Source organism: Podarcis bocagei, assembly GCF_964188305.1.
Source record: "Podarcis bocagei genome assembly, chromosome: 11".
Lineage (NCBI taxonomy): Eukaryota > Metazoa > Chordata > Lepidosauria > Squamata > Lacertidae > Podarcis > Podarcis bocagei.
This window is the reverse complement of record NC_138136.1, coordinates 36,827,465-36,852,820: the sequence shown is the minus strand read 5'-3', so window position 1 is coordinate 36,852,820 and position 25,356 is coordinate 36,827,465. Positions and strand designations below refer to the sequence as shown.

General features: G+C 41.8%; 3 long non-coding RNA genes across 8 annotated transcripts in view; 1 reads left to right on the top strand and 2 right to left on the bottom strand.

Moving 5' to 3' along the window:
• Positions 1-11,326, bottom strand: part of LOC308597383 — a 159,734-nt gene extending 148,408 nt beyond the window's left edge. For 4 of the 5 annotated variants that reach the window (XR_014012907.1, XR_014012908.1, XR_014012909.1 and 1 more), the window contains exons 1-2: positions 9,679-10,284; positions 4,336-4,431 (exon numbers count right to left, since the gene is read on the bottom strand). This is a non-coding gene — a long non-coding RNA (uncharacterized lncRNA). Of the gene's footprint in view, positions 1-4,335; positions 4,432-9,678; positions 10,285-10,776 lie in introns of those variants that run through there. The other variant, XR_014012906.1, reaches the window with a different exon arrangement.
• LOC308597443 overlaps positions 1-17,448 on the top strand; it is a 41,389-nt gene extending 23,941 nt beyond the window's left edge. For both annotated transcript variants that reach the window (XR_014012989.1, XR_014012990.1), the window contains one exon: positions 16,962-17,448. This is a non-coding gene — a long non-coding RNA (uncharacterized lncRNA). The remainder of the gene's footprint in view (positions 1-16,961) is intronic.
• Positions 13,257-15,540, bottom strand: LOC308597434. The gene is made up of 2 exons (XR_014012980.1): positions 15,388-15,540; positions 13,257-13,374 (listed from the first exon to the last, which is right to left on the bottom strand). It is a non-coding gene; the product is annotated as an uncharacterized lncRNA (long non-coding RNA).
• Positions 17,449-25,356: the final 7,908 nt, after the last annotated feature.

The window sequence follows — 25,356 nt, the reverse complement described above, 5'->3', positions numbered from 1 at the left end:
AGAACAGCTGAAGAACGGGGACAGAACAGGTGGTAGACAGATGAAGGAAAGGCAGAAAGAGTATACAGCTGAAGGAGGAACAAATGAGAAAAGAGATTGCTGAAAAACACTACGGTATTTATCCCATTTGTTTAAACTTTGGTAAATCTTAACCATATCATTAAAGCTCTGCACATATATCTGTTAGCTATTCCTATCCCAATTCAGGTACCCTTGTAAACATAGTTGTAAACACTGTTACTGTTATGCAGATGTCTGAAGTTGTATAAATGATGAAATGTTAATAAATTGGAGTGGAGGGAAATAGGATTACAAACAGCATATTCAACATTAGCCATTTTCATCAACCTAACAACCTAAAAATTAATGACTGGGCTTCTATCTTATAGAATTTTTAAATTTTCAGTTTAAAAATATATAAAAGCTTTCTTCCCATTCTACTATTGTGACTTACCACACTTTGGTAACCGTGAGAATTCATTCCCTGATTTAACACTCAAATCCTTTTTCTCATATATAATTCTTATGAAAAATTGATTTCCCAGCATTAGGTCATGTGACTAGATCCTAATCACATGAATATTAGACTGTTAGGTCTTCAGTGCAAGGACCTGTCCTCTTGTACTCTGTAAAATGCCATGCACATTGATGGCACATATTATTTCTACTACTAATACTGTACTAATGAATGCTTCTATTCTGATCTGCATGTGTAACAATTCCTTACAAAAAGGGTTTAAGAACTGACATATTAATGTATTTTTCAAACGATAGACAAAGGAAGAAATTTTCACTGATGGTGAAACAAGAAACAAATGTTTCTTTCTGTCCTGAAATGGGAGTGCATACTCAGAAATAGCCAACCAGACATATTGCATTTTTGCTAAATACAGTGGTACCTCGGGTTAAGTACTTAATTCGTTCCGGAGGTCCGTTCTTAACCTGAAACTGTTCTTAACCTGAAGCACCACTTTAGCTAACGGGGCCTCCCGCTGCCACCGGAGCACAATTTCTGTTCTCATCCTGAAGCAAAGTTCTTAACCCGAGGCACTATTTCTGGGTTAGCGGAGTCTGTAACCTGAAGTGTATGTGACCTGAAGCGTATGTAACCCAAGGTACCACTGTACAAGCTCTGTGTTTAGAGGCAGTATACCTCTGAATACCAAACACTGGGAATAAATAACAAGGGAAAGATTTTGCTTGTATATCCTGCTTGCCAACTTTCAGAGGAATCTTAGCCACCCACTGTTGGAAACAGGATGCTGGTCTACATTGTACCATTGGGACTCTCCTTATGTTCTTACATTCAAATGGATTCTGCAAGGCGAGTCCACTTGCGCATGAAGTTAATCAGATGTCCAGTACTTTCACCCACTTTCACAGTATCAGTCACTTATTTGGGGGATGGGGATGATTCAAAGTACCCCATTCCTATGTCCCCATCAATAGGTGATCATTGCACTTTTACATAAAATACATTTAAGCCTGCCCCTTGTTCTTGAAGCGCAATATGGTTGTCAATGCAGAACAGACAGTTGAACGGAGCCATTTTTAATCAAATTATGTTCCAATTCATTCTGAATTATGGATATGGGAATTTTTTTTTTTAAACGACAAAGATTCTGCACAAATAATTGTGCTTACTGCCTGCTACAGTAAGGCAATGCCACTCTTATGTCAGCAGTGTTGCAGGGATATTGACCTTAGTGTTGCAAACAGATCTGGCAGCTCAAATGATCAACATGCCAAGGTTCAAATGCAGCATGTTTATAACCAGAGAAAATAAATGATTCCTAGGAGAGAGGAAAAACTTTTCAGTTTAAAAATATATAAAAGCTTTCTTCCCATTCTACTATTGTGACTTACCACACTTTGGTAACCGTGAGAATTCATTCCCTGATTTAACACTCAAATCCTTTTTCTCATATATAATTCTTATGAAAAATTGATTTCCCAGCATTAGGTCATGTGACTAGATCCTAATCACATGAATATTAGACTGTTAGGTCTTCAGTGCAAGGACCTGTCCTCTTGTACTCTGTAAAATGCCATGCACATTGATGGCACATATTATTTCTACTACTAATACTGTACTAATGAATGCTTCTATTCTGATCTGCATGTGTAACAATTCCTTACAAAAAGGGTTTAAGAACTGACATATTAATGTATTTTTCAAACGATAGACAAAGGAAGAAATTTTCACTGATGGTGAAACAAGAAACAAATGTTTCTTTCTGTCCTGAAATGGGAGTGCATACTCAGAAATAGCCAACCAGACATATTGCATTTTTGCTAAATACAGTGGTACCTCGGGTTAAGTACTTAATTCGTTCCGGAGGTCCGTTCTTAACCTGAAACTGTTCTTAACCTGAAGCACCACTTTAGCTAACGGGGCCTCCCGCTGCCACCGGAGCACAATTTCTGTTCTCATCCTGAAGCAAAGTTCTTAACCCGAGGCACTATTTCTGGGTTAGCGGAGTCTGTAACCTGAAGTGTATGTGACCTGAAGCGTATGTAACCCAAGGTACCACTGTACAAGCTCTGTGTTTAGAGGCAGTATACCTCTGAATACCAAACACTGGGAATAAATAACAAGGGAAAGATTTTGCTTGTATATCCTGCTTGCCAACTTTCAGAGGAATCTTAGCCACCCACTGTTGGAAACAGGATGCTGGTCTACATTGTACCATTGGGACTCTCCTTATGTTCTTACATTCAAATGGATTCTGCAAGGCGAGTCCACTTGCGCATGAAGTTAATCAGATGTCCAGTACTTTCACCCACTTTCACAGTATCAGTCACTTATTTGGGGGATGGGGATGATTCAAAGTACCCCATTCCTATGTCCCCATCAATAGGTGATCATTGCACTTTTACATAAAATACATTTAAGCCTGCCCCTTGTTCTTGAAGCGCAATATGGTTGTCAATGCAGAACAGACAGTTGAACGGAGCCATTTTTAATCAAATTATGTTCCAATTCATTCTGAATTATGGATATGGGAATTTTTTTTTTTAAACGACAAAGATTCTGCACAAATAATTGTGCTTACTGCCTGCTACAGTAAGGCAATGCCACTCTTATGTCAGCAGTGTTGCAGGGATATTGACCTTAGTGTTGCAAACAGATCTGGCAGCTCAAATGATCAACATGCCAAGGTTCAAATGCAGCATGTTTATAACCAGAGAAAATAAATGATTCCTAGGAGAGAGGAAAAACTTTTTGAGCAGCTGATTGCATTTTATGGACTTAAAATAGCTGATATCATCAGTGTGCTACACATGGCAGAGAGAAATAACTAATTAACAGGGAATTCCCTATGAAAACATAATTCTAAAGCATTTTGGCTTCACATTTCAACAGATGGACTGCAGAAGATACTAGAGGGGGTGGGAAACCAAGCTGAGCCAACTAAGTGATGGTTTTCTAGCCAAACCAGAAAATATTTTTATTCTTATTTTGACAAATCTGAAAAGAATTCAGAGCCAACATTTCCAAAGATAGGAGCCTGCAGAAAGGCTTCTAAATTCACGCTTCCAAATCCAAGACCCCATGTAAGTGGCTTGATTTCCCCCCAAACATAATGACAAACAGTCCCTATTGATTTCCCCACAGCAGAGAGAATGCTTAGAGACAGATAATGAAAGGGTGTGAGCCTACCATCCCCAGAAGGCTCTAGGGGAAAACCCTAGTCAGATAGTTAATTTAAGTGAATTGATCATGTGTCCCAAGCATTTGAAGCCAAAATCTTAAGTGAAGGAAAGTAGAACTTTGGCTGTTTCTATGTTATCATGTAAAGTCTATGAGGTCCAGTATGTAAAAGGCTGGGTTTGGATCCCACATCCTCTCCTGATGGAGGACTGTGTCAGTACACACCACGTTCATTCAGACACTCATCCACAAACTGGAGGGTTAGGGACAACTGAATTCTACTACTGAGCAACGACCCGTTCCCATCACAACTCTACCTGCAACCACTTTTAACTGGATTGCAATAGCTAGGTGCAATGCAGGGAAAATTTAATGCCTTTCCATTTAATTGATTTCTATAGTGTTTGAACATGCTTAGTTTCCTTGGGATTACGTCCGCCATTCTTGTAACTCCATAGTGCCAGATGTAGAACAGAAAATAGGTACTGATATAGTGAAAAATAACAAATAGAAATGGAACAATTTTGAGCCAAAACAAAACTGGATGAGTTATTTCAACTATTTCAGATTACCATTCCAGGTGCCAAAAATAACAAACAAGAAATCACCCATCTATACCAGATTTGATTTTATTAGCTCCAAAGTAAAGCTAGTCTGACTGCACTGCTAATAACACATACCTGTTCCTTTGTAACGGATGGAAGTACAGCCTTGCAATTAGTTGATATCTATCCTAGTTCTTCATCACTGGAGCTGGCAGAGTATACAAAATTGACCTAAAGAGAAAAACAAAGGAGGCATGTTTTTAACTTTGTGGCTTTTTAAAAGCATATTCTAGAAGATTACAATGTAGTCTCTACAAAAGCACTCATAAAGCATTCAAAATCCATATTAGAACAATACCTTTATCAGGCTTACCAAAATATTACAGAATAGTGTGCAATACTCTACTGCAATCTCTGTCAGAAAAACAGTAATGCACAGTGGGAAGAAAAAACTTTGATTTTTAAGCCATGAAATCTACATCTAATCATAGTCTTAGGATGAAATGGGAGAGGTGGTACCAGGCATTCAAATGAGGCTAACATATTTATTACACCATAAGCTTTTATAAACTAGATCCCACTTCTTCAGATGCACAAAATGCTATCCTCAATTGGTATGTGTGTGTATATATATTATAAGGGGTGTGTGTTAAAAAATGTAAACACTGGGGTCAAGTGTCAATGACATGCAAAAGTGTAGTTGGTGACCATTCAATTACAGCTTAAATGTACACAAAATAAACACAGTGATCATTTGCAAGTACAGTAGCTATAGAATGATCCTACAGGTACCCAATTCTCAGTGGCTTCACAATCAAACACCAGTACTTTGAATCAGGGTTAGAAGTGAGCCAACATAAACTACTTAAACCAGGGATGGTGACTTGCCAGATGCTGTTGAACTCCAACTCCCATCAGACCCAACTAGTATGGACACTGGTAATTTGAGTATTTATTTTGATTATTTAATTTCTATACCACTTAATATACTAAAAATAGCTCTACACAGTGTACAAAATACAACTTAAACAAAATATTACAAAAATATGCACTTACATATAAGTAGTAATACAAAGCTACAAATATATATATCAGTATCAATTCATTTTCCTTTTGACACTCTCCCTCTCAGCCTCCTCCAGGTTCTCACCCAAGGTCCAAACAAACTCTCAGCTCACCCAGAAAAGTCTCACAACGAGAAGAGCTCCTGGAAACAGCAGACATCATCCTAGTCTCTCACTTGAGACTTGCTTTTCATGGGCAGACCCAAGGTGGGTGCCCACAGCTGTGTCCCATTCAGCTGCACTGTCTACAACCAGTTCCAGGTACAGCAGCTTTATTGAGCTTTCCAGAGGGACCAGAGGATGGGAATAGGGCTCTCCCCCACTTACAACTCTTTTTTCAACTTCTATCCTCTCCTCCTTCTCCCCTAGCTGCTTATTATTCAACACAGGGTCCCCATTCCTAGCTTAAGCACAAACAAGGTGGTTTCCCACTACCTGATCCTAGTTAGCAATCCTGCAGCTATATTCTTACTGTACTTTACAGCAACTTGCAACACTTTGGAAAACTGCTGCAAGGCTACTTGTGCTTCTAAAGAGAGAGTTGGATCTAGAAGCATCCCCAAACCACAGGTGTCATTCTTTAGAAATGCAACCCCATCCAGAATAGGTTTGAATACCACGAGCCCACACAACCAAACTGACCACCAACATAACCTCCACCTTTTCTTATACACTTAATTACCAATCCCAGTCATTGGTTCAGCATTTTCACCACCTGACCAGAATTAGATGAAATAGGAAAAGCAGGAAGTTCTGTGTCATTCACATATGCTTGATGCCACACTACAAATCTCTTGATGATTTGACTTAGCAGTTTTTACAAAAATATTGAACAGCAGTCTCATGAAGATGGGGGTTAAGATCAGTTGTCTAGAAAGGCAATTGCCTAGAAATGTTTTTTATAATAATTGTTTTCCCCACCAAACTATCGGATTACCTGTAAATGCAAACAGCCCCCAAAATATTAGATATGGTCCACCTTTCAGGCATTTTCTGTACTCCATTTCAGCAAGTTATGTCTTTCCCTCTGTGCTTAGCGTTTCTGATCACCTACAGTCTCAGGGACTAATCCTACAATTTGGCAGAATGAGGCACACACCTCAGGTGGTGGTTTTCTGATGTACTATAAAAGATCACCTATTTGCCAATTAATAAGTTTATTATATTTGTTTTATACATTTACTACCATAGAGCTATCTTGCCCTCTCCATAGGCTCCTACATCTATGGTTTGAGAAGCTGAGATCTAAAGAACTGCGTAAACTCATACACCACAGTGGAGTCCTTTATTCCCCTCTTAAACTCCCTACAGTTTCAAAAGAGATTTGCTGTGCAGCATGGTGTGAGGCTAATGTTCAAGAGAAACAAATCTAAAGCCTCCTTGGGTTCATGGAACTAGTTTCACAGTTGTTTGGATCCTGGCCAGTATTGTCCCAACTATGTGACAATGTTAAGAGTTATGCATTACAAAGCTGTGCTGTATACCTGCTAATACAGTGAAATACACACAGCTTTCCCACAAGCACACCACACCCCATCTCATGTACGATGAAGAAATACACTGAGGTAAGCCCTGGTTACCAGCAGGTATATGTGCAAGAGTCGGACAAGACTAAACGACTAAACAACAACAAAGCCCTGGTGAGCCCAAAGTCTCTAACAAGTCTGAATGACATACACAAACAACAACAAAAAGGCTATTTGAGCTTCATGTTACAATTTTAGCAAGTACTCAACACAGTTCTGTAGCAAATGCACATTATAACTAATATATGAAGCAGTCCTAAAAATTTGATTAATAGAAAGGCAAGATAGAAGCATATTAAATAAATAAATTAAGGCAACATTAGTTTTGTTACCATCCTGAAGTTGGCCATTGCAGGCTCTGTGACCCGGCTAATCAAGAACTTAGGGGCACTCTAAGCTGGCCTTTATGAAAAAGAAGTGATGATCTCTGGCACTATTAAACAGTCCTTACAGTATGATCCTATATATGCTTGCTTGGAAGTAAGGCCACAATTCTACACACTCACACTTGGGAATAACTCCTACTATATCAGTGGGGTATATACTTTTGTGTAGGCATACACAGGCTTGCTCCATAAGTCTGAAAGAGTTAAATGGAGAATTAACTTCCTATTATACATGTTTAGGATTGCACTGCAATCAAATGAGATTTTCCCCCTTCTAAGTACACCTAATAGTGTAGCCTTTGGCTGTACACTTTCTACAATGGTTTTGTATTATAATGCATGAAGGAATAATTTGGGAAGGGTAAGCATGCATGTCTATTTCAAAAAGAATGCATGCACAAACAACCCCTGGTGTTTGAATCAGGATTTCCCACCAAGCACTCATTTTCTGTTGGAAACAGGTGTGCTTGCTACCTTTTCATATTTACAGCTCTGAAGCCACAGGTGTGCACAACAGTATCTTCTGGAAGTAGTATGAGATCAAGCCATATTGGTAATGGAAAGAGAGAACAAAGAACACTTATTAGAAGCATATCTCAACTTAAGAGCTCCCCAAACCACCCAATCACACATACAAAAAAGAGAACACTGCCAAATGCTCAGCAGTAGCTCCATATACCTGTCCATTCACTGTTTACATTTTAATGGAAATTCTTTTCCATCCCTAACACAGCGTGCTTTAGAAGCCAAAAACAAATGCTGCATCAATGGAAGATGAATTTATGTTGACCTTTACCAGGAAAGCACTGTAAGACAGAGCACTTAAGCATTTAGAGTGCAGTACATCTTCACATATTATGCAGCTCCATGGCAATAGGGAAAGTGCTAACCCAGTAAAGTTACCCAGGGGACATAAAATGAAGTATATAAAACTCTCTAGCGGAATGTTATATAATATTCCCAGGTCAGGATTTGCAACTTTTGAAGACTTCTTTGTTCCATCTGGACAGGGGGGAGATTTGTGGATTGAGAATTCAAAATATATATTTTTAAGTGACACAAATATAGACTTGCTTTCTTTTAATGCCTAGCTACAAATCGTAAGAGAAAATATTAGTGGTAAAACTGGGCTCATACTCCTTAAGTCTCTATCACCAAAGTAAGTCCATTCATTCAAATAAAACAACTCCAGAGCACAGTATGTGATTTGCAACTTGAGTTTAAACCTAATAATTAAACTGTTTCAAGAGTATGTATTTCCTGCATGAAAAGTTAAATATTACATGTACTTGAAAACTGCAACCAAACGTTTAACAAGCTATTTAAATATGAATGTGTGCTGAATAATATGAAAAACTCGCCACCCCCAACCTTCACATTCTTGGTTAATAGCACTTTTAAGTCCACCTTCCCACAAAGAACACACACAACTATCCTGTGTTTAGGTCCAGAGAGGTTTTCCTTTTAGCTGCTCACAATGCTTTTTATCTGTTCTTTACATCAACTCACCATCCCTCACTACACAGAATCTCTAGTCTAGAATAGGGATTCCCAGCATCCAGAAGATGTAAACTAGAATACCCCTCATTCTTGACCATTTGCTATGGTTGGCCACCAGGTTGGCCACCCCAGGTCTAAACTGTACATGGTTTCCCCCCCATACCAACTGAGCCACTGCTTCCCTTGACAAGGGCCAGCCCAAAACATTGGGCTACCTGAAGCAGATAGTGCCTCTTTGTACTTCATGTACAAAAGCCACCGAGACTGGCAGTTTAGTATCACTTCAACACTGACAACGGGACAACACCCTCCATGATACCTGAGTGCAGCAGGCTAGCTTAGAAGGCACAGGGTAGCCTCGCTCTGCCCTGCCCTTGATAGTTCATTCAACAGGAGTAAACAGTATGTGAACTCCAACACATAAACACATACAGAACACAAAGGCTTGCAACATACTTGCAATTCTTGTCTCAAGAAGTCACTGTTCAAATGCTAAGGAGTGGCTTATCCAAGGCCACCATTAAACTCACACCCGACAACCTGCCCCGTTAGATCAAGAAACACAGTTGCGAGCTCATAACATTCCTTCATAGGTTTGAAACCTGACCTCCTGACCCTTCCTTCATTTTACTCAGTTTCATCTAGAAAACCAGTTTCCTAAACCACTTCTTCAACTGATGAGTGGAAACCTTTAACTGGGCTGCTCACACCCCTACCTGCAATTGGCTGTATTAGCATTATCACTTCCATTTCCTTATTTAGGAATGAGGTACTTTTTAAGAAGTATGGAAATAAAAAGAATAAAATATGTGGGAATAACTAAAACTAGGGCAAATCATTATTTATATAGAGAGTGTGTGTGTGTGTGTGTGTGTGTGTGTGTGTGTGTGTATAGTGAATCCCAAAGTGATGTATAACTCAATCTCCTTCAAGCACCTCTAAACTTGGGATTTGAACCTTGGCCTAAGGCAATAATTATAAACCCAATTATAATAAACTCACTTTTCTCCCTCCTAACCTACGTAGAGAATATTTATTTTCTTGTGCTGTTTTTTCGGGGGGGGGGGGAACCCTCCTCTTTCTCACGCGGGCTTCCCGATTCTTCTTTTCCACAGGGTCTCTTCTGTTGAGCACCCACCCCTTGGGCTGGATCCAGACTCTGCCTTGCGTCAAAGGAGTTGTTAAGACGTTAACCCCAGCCGAGCGCGGGGACGTTAAAAAACGCCGCGACGCAATGATGAATGGGGTTGCTGGGCCGGCATCTTAAAAGCCCAGGCTTTGGCTTCTCTTTTAACTGTTTCAAACTGACAGAGCCATAGATCACACAAACGCGCCCGCTAAAAGGAGAGAGGCATTTGGCCATTTCGCTTAAGAAAATCACGCGTGCACGAGCCTGCTCAGCCTCTCAGCGTCTTCCGAGAGGAGGACCGGGCTCTTTTCTCACGCGCACCTGCGTAGGCATATGTGACAGAAAACGAACCGCGGGATACTGAAAAAGCAGCAGCTCTCAGCTATCGCCGCTCCCCCTCAGCACAAAGCGCGCGGGCGCTACGCCTCCAGCACTTTGCAATCACGCCTAGAAGAGGCTGAACCGTGTTCGCATGCGCAGAATTTCCCGTTGTTTGGCGCGCGCGGCCGCGGCTCTCCCTGTTCCCCTCCCCCACCCATCCTTTCTCTCTTTCTCTTTCTCTTTTTTTCCTCTCTCTCTCTCTCTCTCTCTCCTCCTTGTGGAGAAGTTGGCGCGCTGCCCGCTCAGGCATTCAGCGCGAGCTCCTCAGGGATCAGCAAGCAAAGTCACAGTCTGCACAAACAGAGCTTTCAAATTCATAAAATTCATAGGATTTTTCACAAATGAATGAACACAATTTTCTACCAATTTCCTCATTATGCAAATATGCAAAATATCAAATTTAGGCCAATTAGGGTCCTCCACAGTCCCAAATTCACCCGTTTAAGCCATAATTGCAGAAACTATCAAATAATTACGGCCGCTAATTGGAAATATTTGTGACAGATACAACAAATTCTTGCACAAATTACATTTCATTTTAGGAACCACTGCGCGCCACTGAAATTTTATCGAAGTCTAATTTAACTTACATAATGAGTTGAATTGAGTACTTGTTATCAAATTTGAGCAATTCATAGCTCCGTAATGTGGAATGATCAAATAAATTAAAAGGGAATTTATTCAATATTTTTGTTGTGATCCTTTTTTTTCGAAACCATTGCTATTTTGTGGGGAATTTCCTTCCTCCTCTCGCTCCCGCTGCCTGAGGTGGCTGACATCTGTCATAAAAAAATATATATTTTAAAAAAACAAAACAACCACCCCACCAGCTGCAGTGGAAAGGAGGAGGAGGGAAAGCAAGCAGCAGCAGCCGCGAGCTGCCCTGATAGCTGACAGAAGAGGAAGGGCAACATTTCCAGTCATGGTTCCTTCCTCAGCGCTATCATTCTTAGCCCAGAGAGAGAGGCAGCGAGAAATCATAATACAAACATGCTCGACTTTCCTGACGGGGAGGAGGTGGCGGGGAATAAAAAAAACCACCTCGGGATTTATTTCATTTATACTTCCGGGTGAATGGCGAGAACAAGAAGCGGAACGGAATTGTGCTGACACCCTAAGCGCCCTTTCCCCCCGCCTGGCCCCGGGAAACTAAAAGGCGCTTCCCCTCAACTGCCTGCTCGATTCGAATTCCATCGCCACCCTTAGCCCACCCTATCCACGTGACTGTTTCTCGCCATTCCGATCTTAGGGTGAAGGCTTCAAACTTAATGCACTTGAGGGAGATTCCCACGGGAGCTGAATGCCAGCCTTAAAAATCAGGGTCTTTGGATGCCCATGAGCGTCTTTACCTACCATTGTTTCCCATTCCTTGTTCGCCTTAGCCCTAAAGTTACAGTTCTAGACACAGGCTTTTAGGGGGGGAAATGTCGTGGCAAGCAAGCCCTACATTTAAACAAAAACCCAAACCACTCCCTTCTAATGGGGTGATATGATATCGATCAGAAAAGGTTTTGTGATGTGTGTCAGGCTCAACCTTCGGCGAGTCTCTCGTTAAGGGAATGCAGCCCAACGCCATTGGTTGTGTTCCCATGTTGTTTTAAAGCCATCCAATTGATCGGAATAAAATATTTTTGGCAACCAATCTGGATTAACGCACTTCCAGACAATCTAGTCTTGCGGGATGCAGGCCTTGTAGCCAGTCAAAATTCCAATTTTAAACAGAGGGTAACCTGTTTACATTCTGAGGATAACCTGTTTACATTCATGGATTCACCCAGAGAATATGTATATGTATATAAAGATGTAATCTTATATATTAGGTAAGAGTGTGATTAACCTTTGCACAAACACATGTGAATTGCTCACCCAGCCTGTTATACCAAAACAGACTTTCACATATACTGTAACGTATGGGTGTATATGGAATTATATGTCCAATAATTGTATATATTAGCAATGTATATTCTTCACAGTGGCCACTATTCAGTAGTGAGCCACACTTTCTTAAACCCACTGATATTAATGGAATTTCAGTGCATCACACTGTGCTCTGAATTATGGCCAGTTTGTTAGTGCCAATATGATCTATTCAATACTGACATAACTATATATACTTATATGCAATACATATATTATGTACATGATATACATAATATATGCACTTCCTTAGTCAATGGTCAGAGAGTAGTTTATTATTATTGGCCCATTTTGCAGAAAATTCCTTAAATAGGAAAAAAAAAAAACGTGTAAGGCTCATAATACAATAATGCAATATATGGCACTCTGTATATATGTATACAATGTGTGTGCTTGTACTATTATATATAACTTGCATTTATCTCTGTATACCCCTGAGTTGCCCTCTCAGGAGAAGGTCAGCTCCCTGGCCAGAGACGTTATTTTTCTTCCTCACCGCCATTCTCACATCCACACACGCACCATTTTTAACTGCCTGTGGCCTCGTTGGCGGATTATAAATGTCTTCTTCTCGCTGTGATTTGTTTAATCCGTGGAAATGGTGCTGGTCCTATGTAAACAAGCCAAGTGCGGAATGAAGGCAGCCACCCATGCGTGGCCAGCCTGCCTATTTGTCAGAAAACCTTCATAAATACTGAGCCGGGGCTGGGCAAGGATGTGATGTCTCCATTTTTGCCAGGAAAGGGCACGAGGAAGACAAAGCGAAGCAGTGCGCCGTGTAACCTTTAAGGGACAGATAGAGTGTTGTGCTGCTCTTCGCCAGAGACTCGCTCGCTCGCTCGCTCCCCTCCCTCTCCCTCTCTCTCCCGCTCGGTAATTCACCGCCAGCGAGGATGGATGACGGGTTATCCAGAGTATCTAGACCCGTTTCTGCGTGCAGCATGTATGTGTGCAAAGACAAAGTGACGAAGACAGTCCAATAATATCTTCGTCCCTGAACCATTCTGCAATCCAGCTCTAATTGTCTGGCAAGCTGACACGCTCGCATCCAGTTGTGGGGCTTTTGTGAGGTTTGGAGCGGCCCATCCACGTGGCCCATCCAGCTTGCTAGGCGCACCCAGAAAGCGTCGGATCGTTCTATGAAGAAATTCGCCTTTCTTTCTTTCTTTCTTTCTTTTTTCAGAGGTTTACTTTTTCAGTTATCCGTGTTGCTGGACAATACCTTACTATTTTCTTAGGCTGTGCTTCGCATTGATCCGATCTTGTGTCCGCTGGAGATTTTAAGAGAAACACATATGTGTCTGATCAGAGCAGCAATTACCTCCTGTAATTATTACAGTCCTTATTTATTACAAAAAAGTGAGAAAATGTCGAGTATTAAAACGTGAAAGCAGCTATTAATCAAACCTTTACACCTTCTTTAGCTCAGGCGTGATGGTGGGTATTATCATAAATCTACTCTGATAGTAACACAAGAATAATGAGTTCAGTAATGATAGCGATGATGATGATAATGATTTTAACCAACAAAGAATAGTGTAGATTTATTGCTAATAACGTGGTACAGGAACCTCTTCATTAAAAATTACCTATATGTACTCCTCATGGTTGAAGATGAGATTGCCAGGAGTTGTTTGGGTGCGTTATGGCGCTCCAAACAACTGCTAAGGAGCAGCAACTTGAACTACACTAGCGAATGGTGACCCGGAACTACTTATAATGCCGATTTCTAAAATAGGCAGCTCGATATACACTGTCCAGAAACGCCCCTAAATAGTTCGGCTTAATTCTCGCCTTTCCCCTACCCATCCGCAGCAGGAGAGCTAATTCGGGTATAACCTCCTCCACACACACACACACACACACGTGCGAACGTGTTATGTCCCAGTCAGAATGATTAACAAGATTCCTGGAGAACACATGCATGAATTTGGCCTTGTTTAGAGAAAGCGAGGCAGAATTGTGAATGCCGAAAGGCACACTTGGCCCCAACCCTGCGAATGAAATATACCCACCTCCCAAGCTACAGGGAAGCAAGTCCTCTGCACAAGACTTTAACTCTACTTGCTTATGAGAATCTTGGTTTAGCTTAGCAAATTTGAAAATATTTGCATTAAGGGGAGGGAGCAAAAACAGCTCTCCCCCAAACTTCAAGGGGGTTCATTGATTACATTTTTGTTTTGTTTTGAGTGGAAGATCGACCTGATTCTGGCGTGGTAGATTTTAGTTCGTCGCTGTTTCATTTGCCTTTACGGGAAGGACTGTGGAGTAAATATACTACGGTTGTATATTGCTGAGTTCGTAGGAATTATTGGCTTCTGTGTTTAAGAGGATGGGGGAAGGAAGGCTTGGTGCAAGGAGATGAGGGTTAGACAAGCGCTCGGTACCGTTTGAGGATACACACACCTGAGCCATTACAGCGCGCAGAATTAATCAGCATTTGGGGACCTAACAGACAATGGGGGCTTGCTGTCATGTCTTCGCCTCGCCACAGAGCAAACGCAAAGGCAAGTCGGCGGCAGCGCCTGCGCTCATGCGCTCCTTCCACTAAAAACAATAAAGGTCATTTTCTACTGAAGTCTGACGTGGATGCTCAAACACACACACACAGGCTTTGTGGAGTTTATCCTTATATTTAAAGTTTAAAGTCTTCACGAATTTTATAGGTATTCAGGTAAACGCGATTCTCTCCCCCCCCCATTCAGGATATTTGGAAAATAAACTCACTATTGGGTCTGCTGCCACCATAGTTTTATGCATTTCATAAGTCTTAATTCCTCTCATCCCTAGTTTTAAGGAGTTATATCGACATTATTTCACAGGTATTGAATGTTACCCAGTCCTTACACATCGATACGTTTATTTTAGCTAGTTATGTTCCACCACCCATTTAAAGGGGTAGAGATGTTAGTGGTTTGTTTGCTTTTTAAATGATATTTCTTGTTCTCGGGTTTGTTTGTTTGTTTGTTTGTTTGTTTGTGATATTTTATCGCAAATATGGAGAGAACTTTTTTTTTTTTTTTACAAAACACCATGATCTAATAAGATTGGATATAAAACAATTTATATATCACCCATTAACAAAACCCTGATTCTCCAGAATCGCCAAGGGAGTAGGCAGAATACCTGGGAGTATGTCACAGAGACTTACAATCATATCATGGTTGAATTAGCGTTTGGAGGAAACTTAAAGGACATCTAGTCTGCCCTACTGCTCAATGCCCAATTACTTGAGGAAATCCAAGAGCCCCTATTACGATATCAATAGTAATTTGGCTATTTACCTCAGCGAAACGTGACTTACTCTCTCTCTAGCTGCTTGTGTGTATTGCAGGAAGCTGTAGCAGGTAAAGATTCAGGCTTTGTCAGGTCTCTGGAGAGAGTGACGAAAAATAACCGCCTCCTCCCCAGTTATACTCCTCTCTCTATTATTTTAAGAAATATCAGCCTTTAAAGTGATAACAAAATTTCCAAGATTGATTCACGATGCGCCCAATATAATACTGACATAATTGCCTTGTGTTACATAATAAACAAAGCATCTGTAGCATTATAACCTTGGTGATGAGTTATGAAACCAAGGTATGGGCCAATTAGCTGGCTGGTATTTTTATTTTTTTTAAAGTAAGACTCTATAAACATCGGTTTTAAATTGTCCTAATTAGTAACTTGCTCATTAATTAACTTTCTGATTAATTGTGTAGCAATCTAATTTGCAGATGAGGCACTTCAACAGTAATACCTTGTAACTCCTTCGCTTGTCTTTAACATTCTCCAGCATTCAAGGCCGTCTTAGACCGGCTGGCCATTCTAGTTACAAGGGAAACGTGATGGTGATGCTTATTTGAATATGGCAGTAAGAACAGGCCAGGGACAAAAGCAGCTGCGAAGAAAATGCGCACTCATGGAAAGAGATTCACTACCCAGTGAAGCTGGGACCTACAATCATTATTACTATACTATCATTATACTAAGTGCATTGTTTTAACTGGATTATGGGACCCGTCGCAATTTTACAGTACAGTCTATCTGAAACTTTTTATATTTTGATGTTGAACTTCACTTATTGCGTCCACTAATCCAGTTAAGCCAGGTCTTTTGGTCTTGGGCTGCTGTCAAATGTTTAAAAGACTGGTGAGAGCGCTGTAACTGGAGTTACCCAAGCCCTTTCCATAAATTATGCCAGTTACTGTTATGTAACTTTAAAGACCTGATTCTTAATAGATTTACTTGTAAACAAGCCCGATGCACCTAATCGGAACTTACTTTGGAATTGTGTGTGTTGGGGTCCTTTTTACTAAGTGACTGGGAGTAATGAGTCCATTGACAGCCACAAATTAACAAAAAGGAAAAAGCAGCACACACCCAACACCAAACTTTCAAGCCAGTGCAATTGATTTCAAGGAAGCCTCCTTTCAGCTAAGCGTGCTTAAGGAAGCAATCTTCAAATGCGACTTTTAATCGGATGAGTACGATGTTGGTGGCACCGTTGTCAGGCTGACTTCACCTCTGGTTTCGAGGAATGCGCTGAAGGTGATTCCTCGCAAGCCATGCATTATTCTCTTGCTTCATTTAGGCGGGAGACACTCTTCGCTTCTTTTTATACCTTCCACTTGCCACCACTATTGAGATTCTCAAATCAAGCGACTAATTGAACCATTAACCAGTTAAATTCGAGTCAGTTAATCAACTTAAAACCCAAAATGGGATGCTAATGGATGGTAACAACAGATCAGATTCTCTCTGTATATTTCTTGCTATTTTTGTGTGTGTGAAGGTGCAATGTAGCTTTAGCATTTCCTTTCTCAACCAGTAACCTTTTCTCCCCCCCCCCCCAATTTTGTTTTTCTTACCCCAGGTGATTATGAGAAGCTGAAGGTAATGTAATAACACCAGACAATAAAGGAATAGCGGGCGACATGTAAACCACAGGGTTGGCTGGAATTGAAATATCTCATGGATGGTTTGATATATTTGCATCAGAAAGCCGGGCAAGATTTTCCCGGCTTCCCCCGATTGGCTGCGTTTCCCCCACCAGAGCTATTGTGGCCCGGGTTTGTCTGTGGGGGGAAGAAAGCAAGAGAGAGAGAGAGAGAAGAAAAGCCTTTCCCCCTTATGGCAGATCATTCTCTAAGTGAATAGAGATGAAGGCAGGGATATTAAGTGACTCTATAAAACATCCCGGACACAATTGTGTGATTGATGGAGGACAAAGTGGGAACAGCAGGACACACGATCCTGGGAGAAGGCGCGCTGTCAATGCGAGAAACCCATCTCTGGAAACAGCTTCTCCTGGAGGAGTTTGCAGTCTATTTGTATGAGTAATCAGCTGAGCCCCCTCTCTGTCAGCCGTGTTTACTCACTGATTTTCTCAACAAGACAACCATTGACACTGGATGGATGGGGCTAATCTGGCGCAGAACTGGCGGCTTTGCAGAGGCTACAGGTCGAAAATGGAGCGCCGCGCCAGCTTCACCTCGCCTAATCTAGCGGCTAATATTTATTAGAGCCAATTTAGAGCGCTGCTCTCGCAAAGAGCAAGCAAAGGCGCGGCTACAATTAATAACGCCACCATCGCCCATCAGATGAATATAGAAATATAGGACGGCGAGGAGAAGGAGGGCGGGTGCTTGGGAGAAATCTATAAACCCCCCCACTCCCCCCCCAGAAAGTGGTCTGCTGCCAAAGGCTCCAAGAAATGCCCAAAGCAACTCCCAGGGAAAGCGCTTGGCGAAGCGCATTTGCGCGGGTCCTGCGATTCCTTCGCCATTGTGCCCAGCGAGGGGGCGGGGGCGGGGGGGGGCGGGGAGACATCCGCTTGCTCCATGGTCTTTTGTGTTGCAAAGATGCGCACCTCCAGCTTCCACTGGCTGCCCGGAGCACCAAATAAATATAGGTTAGTCCTAAATTCAAGCGTTTACACACACATTTGGGCCATAAACATATATTGCATCCCTACCAATATTTACCCTTGTGATTACAGTCCGGAAGGAGAACGAACACACACACAAACGGGAGAGTAACGTAGCAAAATTATCTACAAACTGAAATGGATATGAAGTATATCTTAGATCGCTGGTGTACATCATTAACAATGCTCTATGGTCATGTGTGCACATTCCCCTCTATTTGTGCCTGCCTATACAATAATAATGGGTGCCTGGCCCATTAATGTATCTTTATCTGCAACAGACATACAAGGAGAGTCACTTGCATAAAGGGTTTGCTGGTACATTGGAGAGGGCTCCTTGATTACCCACCTGGAATAAGCGGGCAAGTTGCATATCAACATCTGTTCGACTAAACGCATTACATGCACAGGCTGGGGTTATTTGCGTGATACAGATGCTGATGCTACACACATGGACACACCAAAATGGAATTATGCAAACTGTTATATATGTATGTAATATGAACATCTGTTATATTAATGGCTCATATAAATGCACATACACAATGCCAGAGTAGCCTTAGTGGATGGAATGTGGATTCAAATCCAGGATACAAATCCCTTACAGCCCTCAAATGTGCATATTGCATTGGGCAAATCACCATCTTCCCTATTGATCTTGAACTTCCCAATGCTGGTGGGATAAGAAGTTGAGTTCTGAGTTCATGGGCAGGATCAATAAATAAATATATTATATAGTGTGCTCTCTATTTTATACATAGTACATAATGCATATTGACCACATGTAATATATGTGTTTATATATACACCCATGCATAGAATGCATGCCAGTATCATGCATGCATGAAGTATGCATTTATCTGTTGTACACACATCAAATTTTGCATATATAGTAGTTATTGCATGATAATAGGCACCCCTCACACATACTGCCAAAGATTAGCCAGATTTTGTTGTAGCAAGATTCTTGTGACACTTGGAAGATTGATTGGGGCCTGAGCTCTTGTGGTCTATAGTCTGCTTCATGAGAGACATAAAGTGGCCTGGAATGCAAAAAAAAAAATGCCTGAATTAAGCACTGTATATTCATGTACTGCATGTGTGAACTATAAGCTTCTGTACAGATTCAGAACACACACTTGAACATTGCATATTAGGGATACCATAATACATGGATGCCCATCTGCGGAGTCCTTGCACATTCAATATTTATCAGAATATAACAAACATTCCCACGCATATCATCACAGTCACATGTCATGTGTGGGTGTGTGTGTAAGCGTGCAGTTCATAGATTCTAGACATCATATACATTCATCTGCCCCAAAGAACTGCCGGTGTGTCTGAGATTAGGATATCTCTTTCTATACTCTACTCTGGGTGGTGCGGGTCAAGGGGCGGGGAGAAGAGACTCCATCATTGCAGGGGGTTGGACTAGATGACCCTCTGGGTCCCTTCCAATTCTACAATGCTATGATTCTATGACAAACTAGCAGCTGCCATGTCTGCTGACGGCTTCTTAAAGGTTAAAGGAGAAAGTCGCAGGGATCCTTCTCACCCGAGTCAGAACTCTTGAAGGGAGGGTGGGGCTTTAACCTTTCCCTCTCGCCATCCTGCGCCAGATATTTGCTGGGGGCAGGGGAAGCTCCCACTCTCCCAGATGAAAGCCTTTTCTTCCAGCGCCCTGGGAGCAAAGGGTTAAAGCCCTCTGCCTCTCAGGGTTTCCCCGCGTCTGCTATTTTAGAGTCTGGCCGGGGTGGGAAACACGTCGCCCGCCGGCTTGCTGCTGCTGCTAGTCTTGCTTGGCCCCAACTTTACGCCGCCCTCCCGACAGAGGGCCCGGGAGGCCAGGCGCCGCGGCTGGCGAGGCGGCCGTTCTGGCCGGCTTGTGGCGCAGCGCCTGGCCGGCCGCCGCCTTGCCCTTTGCAGCAGAGTGCGGCCCGGGCGCCTCTCCCGCTGTCCCCCCGGGGCCGCTCGGCGCTAATTGCTCGGCTCCCTGCCTGCCCACACCTCGGCTAATTCCCCGCTTCTCATTCTGCGGGGAGGCGGCGGCTGGCGGGGCGGGCGGGGAGCAGCGGCGCCACGCCGGCCCCTCCTCGGAGCACGCGCCTGATTCCGGCGTGTGGCGTCCATCAAGGCCTCCCTCGAAAGGGCGGTTCGCTAAATTAGCAGCTTGGCTGTATAATCAGGCTCTGGCCGTCGAGGCCGCTGAGCTCGCCCGTAGAACCAGGTGAGGCTGCAGCGTCTAATGGGCTGGGAGGTGTGACGGAGATGCTAAGTTGGCAATTAAACCTCACCGATATCATTCGATCGCGATTTTAGGGCAGCGTCAGGTTATTACCGCTAGAGGGGAAAGAAGGCGAGCGAGATCTCTTACACATAAAAGCAGATCGGCATTAAAATTAGGGGAAAGTTGACATCACTCAAACGATTCGGCTCTCGCTTTCCTCGCTGGGATCTGTGAGGCCCCAAAACATGTTGAAACTCATTTTTATGTTTATTTCTGTTTGGGCTCCCGCCGAGTATACGCTTATAAAAATGCCGGTGAGTTTGACCGGATCCCCCTAAGAATCGAGAGCCTCATCTAATTTTTTTCCCCCACACGCAAGTACATACCCTCCTGCAATGTAGGAAAAGTCCTATGAAAAATAAAGTGACCACATGACCCAGATGTGCGTCCCTAAGTGCTAATGCGTATACACGTTAGAAGATACGCGCGCGCGAGTTTTTTCCTCGTGCAGGGGGGCAGGGATATTGATCATCTGAAAAAGGCGGGGGGAGAAAGAGAGAATAGTATTTGTAGTGTAAGCCCCTGAGAGATGACACTTAGATAGGTTTACTCGCCCTTGATCTGTCAGGATAAGAGAAGCCTGGAGGAATGGAACGCTTGAGAAGAAAGAGTTAAAAGTAAACTTAATTTAGAGGTGAAAACAAAAGGAAAGGGTAAACATTTAGAGAAAAGGTTACTTAAAGTGTAGCTCTGAGCGCTGAGACTCCTTAACTGAAAAGCGCTGCTTGTGCCATACAAAGCTCAGCAGCATCACCTCCCTCTGAAATTTCCTTTTAAGTGTAAACACGTTGGGTTGCCTGCCTGTTAATGTACCATTTAAATATATTAACCCATGTACATACTCTATTTAAACAGCTCTCTTCACTAGAAAATATTTTTTCCACATTTAAACTTGAAGGCCATTTTCTATTTATTCCAAGGAAAAAAAATGTCCCATGGTGTTTGATGCACTTAAATACCTAAATTGAAATATAACCGAAAAATATTATTAGCTTTATCTGCTGACACAAGGGAGGCAGGTTAAAGTATTTTTCATTTAATTTAATAGTGAATACAGCACTTAAGACACTTGATGATTTATTGATCAAATAGAAATCAGGGCATCCAACAGCTACTTATTTAATCCCCATTCCCACAATTAAATATGATTTCCCTCCTCCCTTTCCCACAATTTGTGCACCCAGCCTTAAGGCTGTCAAAGACTGGAAAGGGTTTAGAGACTCTTAGAAGATTATAAATCTCTTCCCACCCACCCCTTCCTTCCCTCTATGAAGGATGGGCAATCCATATGAACCTCCATTGAACTGTAAACAGGATTTTAATGGACAGTAATGGCTCTGTGATTTTTAGCTATTGTTCCAAAATGACCACCCTGTTTATGGTTCTTGTTTAAAAAAAAATAAATCAGAAAATTAGAATTAAATAAGTAGCTGTTTGATGCCTGGTAAAAAGGGCTTCAGAAGGTTTTGCAGACACATTGTTTTTACCTCTTGGTTGCATGGTAGTTCAGGTGATTAATTCACAAAAGTAAACTGGGGTACCTGTTATATATGAGTAACTGAAGTCTTATTTTAATGTAATGTGGGCTAGAGGGCTGCTCTATTAGGGCAAAGTTTATTTACAGTTAACATAGTATGGGTGCTGATCTGGGGCTGATGGGAGTTATGGTCCAAAAGATTTGGAGGACACCAGTTTGGCAAAGGCTGGCAATATCTACCTTCTGTTCCCAGATCATGAAAATGGTGATTGTTGTCTTTGTAAAGCACTATGTACACTATAGGGCTATATAATAATAAGTGCAGAAAAATGTAACAGAGCCTAAATGAGGAGAGTAAGGTCACATCCCTTGGCAGGCCTTAAGTTGGGGTCCTATACTGTAGTGAGAGTGTAGGACTCTCTCTAAAATCTATGATTCTAGGAATGGTTTCATTGACCAACCTAGCATTACTTTGCTTACTGTCCCAACCAAATTCTATTTCTCACCCTATTTCTACCATCCAGTGTCAGTACTACACTACACTCCCTGATTTGTTTCCTCTAAGAGTTATGAGCTCTATTGGCATGACCCATGGCACTCCATTTTTTAAACATAGTTTTTAAATGAAAATTAATAAAAACTATTTAACATGGTTGCATTGAGATCTAGCTTTGTTTACATTAGAGCTTATGACATGCAACAATTACATAAAATTTAACATCAACTATAAACAATGAGATAAACGTTTCTGGATATATCAACAAAATTGTGTCAAAGTATGTACTGTACTATGCCAAAATTACTACATATATGAAATGATGGATAATAACAGGTATTGCTTAGATTGGTGACCATAAATCGAAGTTATTTTGCATCAGTAACAATTAGAATTTATAAAGTTAAAAGATTTGCAATACTTCTAAGTTCTGACTAGGGCTTTAAGTACATTTGAAATATCACCTTTAGCAGCATAGTACAAGTTTAGTCCAGCAAATAAGAGGGATGCTCTTAGACCTGGTCATACAGAGACAACAGTATTCACAGTATTATAACTTTGAGGACAAATATGAGAGAGATTATGGTGATTAAGATCAAGAGCTCTGATCTGGAAATTCCCATTTCAAATATCAGATCTGCCATGAATATACTGGGTAACTTTAGGCCAGGCTTACACAATATGTGATCCATGTAGCACAGTCACAGGTTCTTCTTGTTTTTGAAGTCCCAGGCAAGAAAAAATAGGAGGTTGTTAATAGAGACCCTTGTTGTATCAATGTTTAAATGCCTGGTGGATCAGGCATTATGTTGACCACTATTCCTTGCTTCAGCAAACTTTATGTAAATAGGTTATTAATAACACTGGCATACCTTAGTACTGAGATGGTGGCTGTGTACACATTGCCATATTAAAACTCTGCTAGCTTGTTCTTTTTCTCAATTCAGATCAAAGCTGGTTTGGAGAAACGCATACCAAAACAACATTTCTTAAGAAAGGACAGGATAGATAGGGACTGTGGCTAAAGCTGTGTGTACAACAATTCAAAAACCAGTGGCAGGAGCACATTGGATGCAGAGCAAACAGGAGTGTGTACACAAATATGTGTGGTGTGCAAAGCAAACACTTAAGAAATAATCCCAAAAGAGGTGCTTGTTTTGGCATCACACTAAAATTGCAATGATACACAGAAGATTAAAGTGACTCCTACGCACAAATGACGCACACATTTATAAACCATTCCATATTTGTAAATACTTCTAAAGGGGTAATTAGAATATGGCAAAGGAATAACAGAGAGGGTAGACCTTACCCCCCCATCCGAAGAACATAATTCACATCTACATTGCAGATATTCTAAGCAACTCATCTTGGTAAAGGTTGTTAAGATGGAAGAGGAGCCATTGTCTTTGGCAGACTTAAAGCTAGAGACTAACACCACCACTGGTGCTACTTAGAATTTATCTATAGGGCAAGCAGCAAGCTCTACCATTTGGCAAAGTGAGGTGGCCATCTCAGACAGTTGATTTTGGGGGTCATGAAGGGGTAGCAAATTGGTGGTTAATTATTATTACTGTATTTTTATTGCTAGTGCTCAGCTTTTTAAAATACTTGTCTGGCGTTGGGTACTAGGCGCCTTGGGGAGAAAGGGAGCAATTTGTTGTTCCACTACAGGTCGCAAAGTCCTTTGGGCCAGCCTGAGATGCACATAGTGCTTTACCCCACAATTCTATGTCTGTTTACTTAGAAGTTAAGTCCAATAGTTTTCAATGGAACACTTAATCCCTCATGTCTTGAGAACCACAGCCTGAGAGTATTCACAGCATATTATGCATTATCCAATTGGAATCTATATGTGAAGTGCTTTGGATACTCCAAGTCCACAATTCTGAAGACATACACTGGGGAATGGCTGACTGACCGAACCCAAAGGGTGCTCATCAATGGTTCCTCTTCATCCTGGAGAAGAGTGACTAGTGGGGTGCCACGGGGTTCTGTCTTGGGCCCAGTCTTATTCAACATCTTTATCAACGACTTGGATGATGGACTCAAGGGCACCCTGATCAAATTTGCAGATGACACCAAACTGGGAGGGGTGGCTAACACCCCAGAGGACAGGATCACACTTCAAAACGACCTTGACAGATTAGAGAACTGGGCCAAAACAAACAAGATGAATTATAACAGGGAGAAATGTAAAGTATTGCACTTGGGCAAAAAAAATGAGAGGCACAAATACAAGATGGGTGACACCTGGCTTGAGAGCAGTACATGTGAAAAGGATCTAGGAGTCTTGGTTGACCACAAACTTGACATGAGCCAACAGTGTGACGCGGCAGCTAAAAAAGCCAATGCAATTCTGGGCTGCATCAATAGGAGTATAGCATCTAGATCAAGGGAAGTAATAGTGCCACTGTATTCTGCTCTGGTCAGACCTCACCTGGAGTACTGTGTCCAGTTCTGGGCACCACAATTCAAGAAGGACACTGACAAACTGGAACGTGTCCAGAGGAGGGCAACCAAAATGGTCAAAGGCCTAGAAACGATGCCTTATGAGGAACGGCTAAGGGAGCTGGGCATGTTTAGCCTGGAGAAGAGGAGGTTAAGGGGTGATATGATAGCCATGTTCAAATATATAAAAGGATGTCACATAGAGGAGGGAGAAAGGTTGTTTTCTGCTGCTCCAGAGAAGCAGACACGGAGCAATGGATCCAAACTACAAGAAAGAAGATTCCACCTAAACATTAGGAAGAACCTCCTGACAGTAAGAGCTGTTTGACAGTGGAATTTGCTGCCAAGGAGTTCTTTAAGCAGAGGCTTGACAACCATATGTCAGGAGTGCTCTGATGGTGTTTCCTGCTTGGCAGGGGGTTGGACTCGATGGCCCTTGTGGTCTCTTCCAACTCTATGATTCTATGATTCTATGAATAAGCTCAGCTAATGGTGCAGTCCTAATAAAGAATACTCAAAGGTCAAACCTATACAATTCAATGGTGCTTACTCTCAGTTAAGTAAAGTTAAGATTACAGTCTAAGCATAAGAAAGAATAGCTTGCATAAGACCCCTTAGTTAGTTTGTG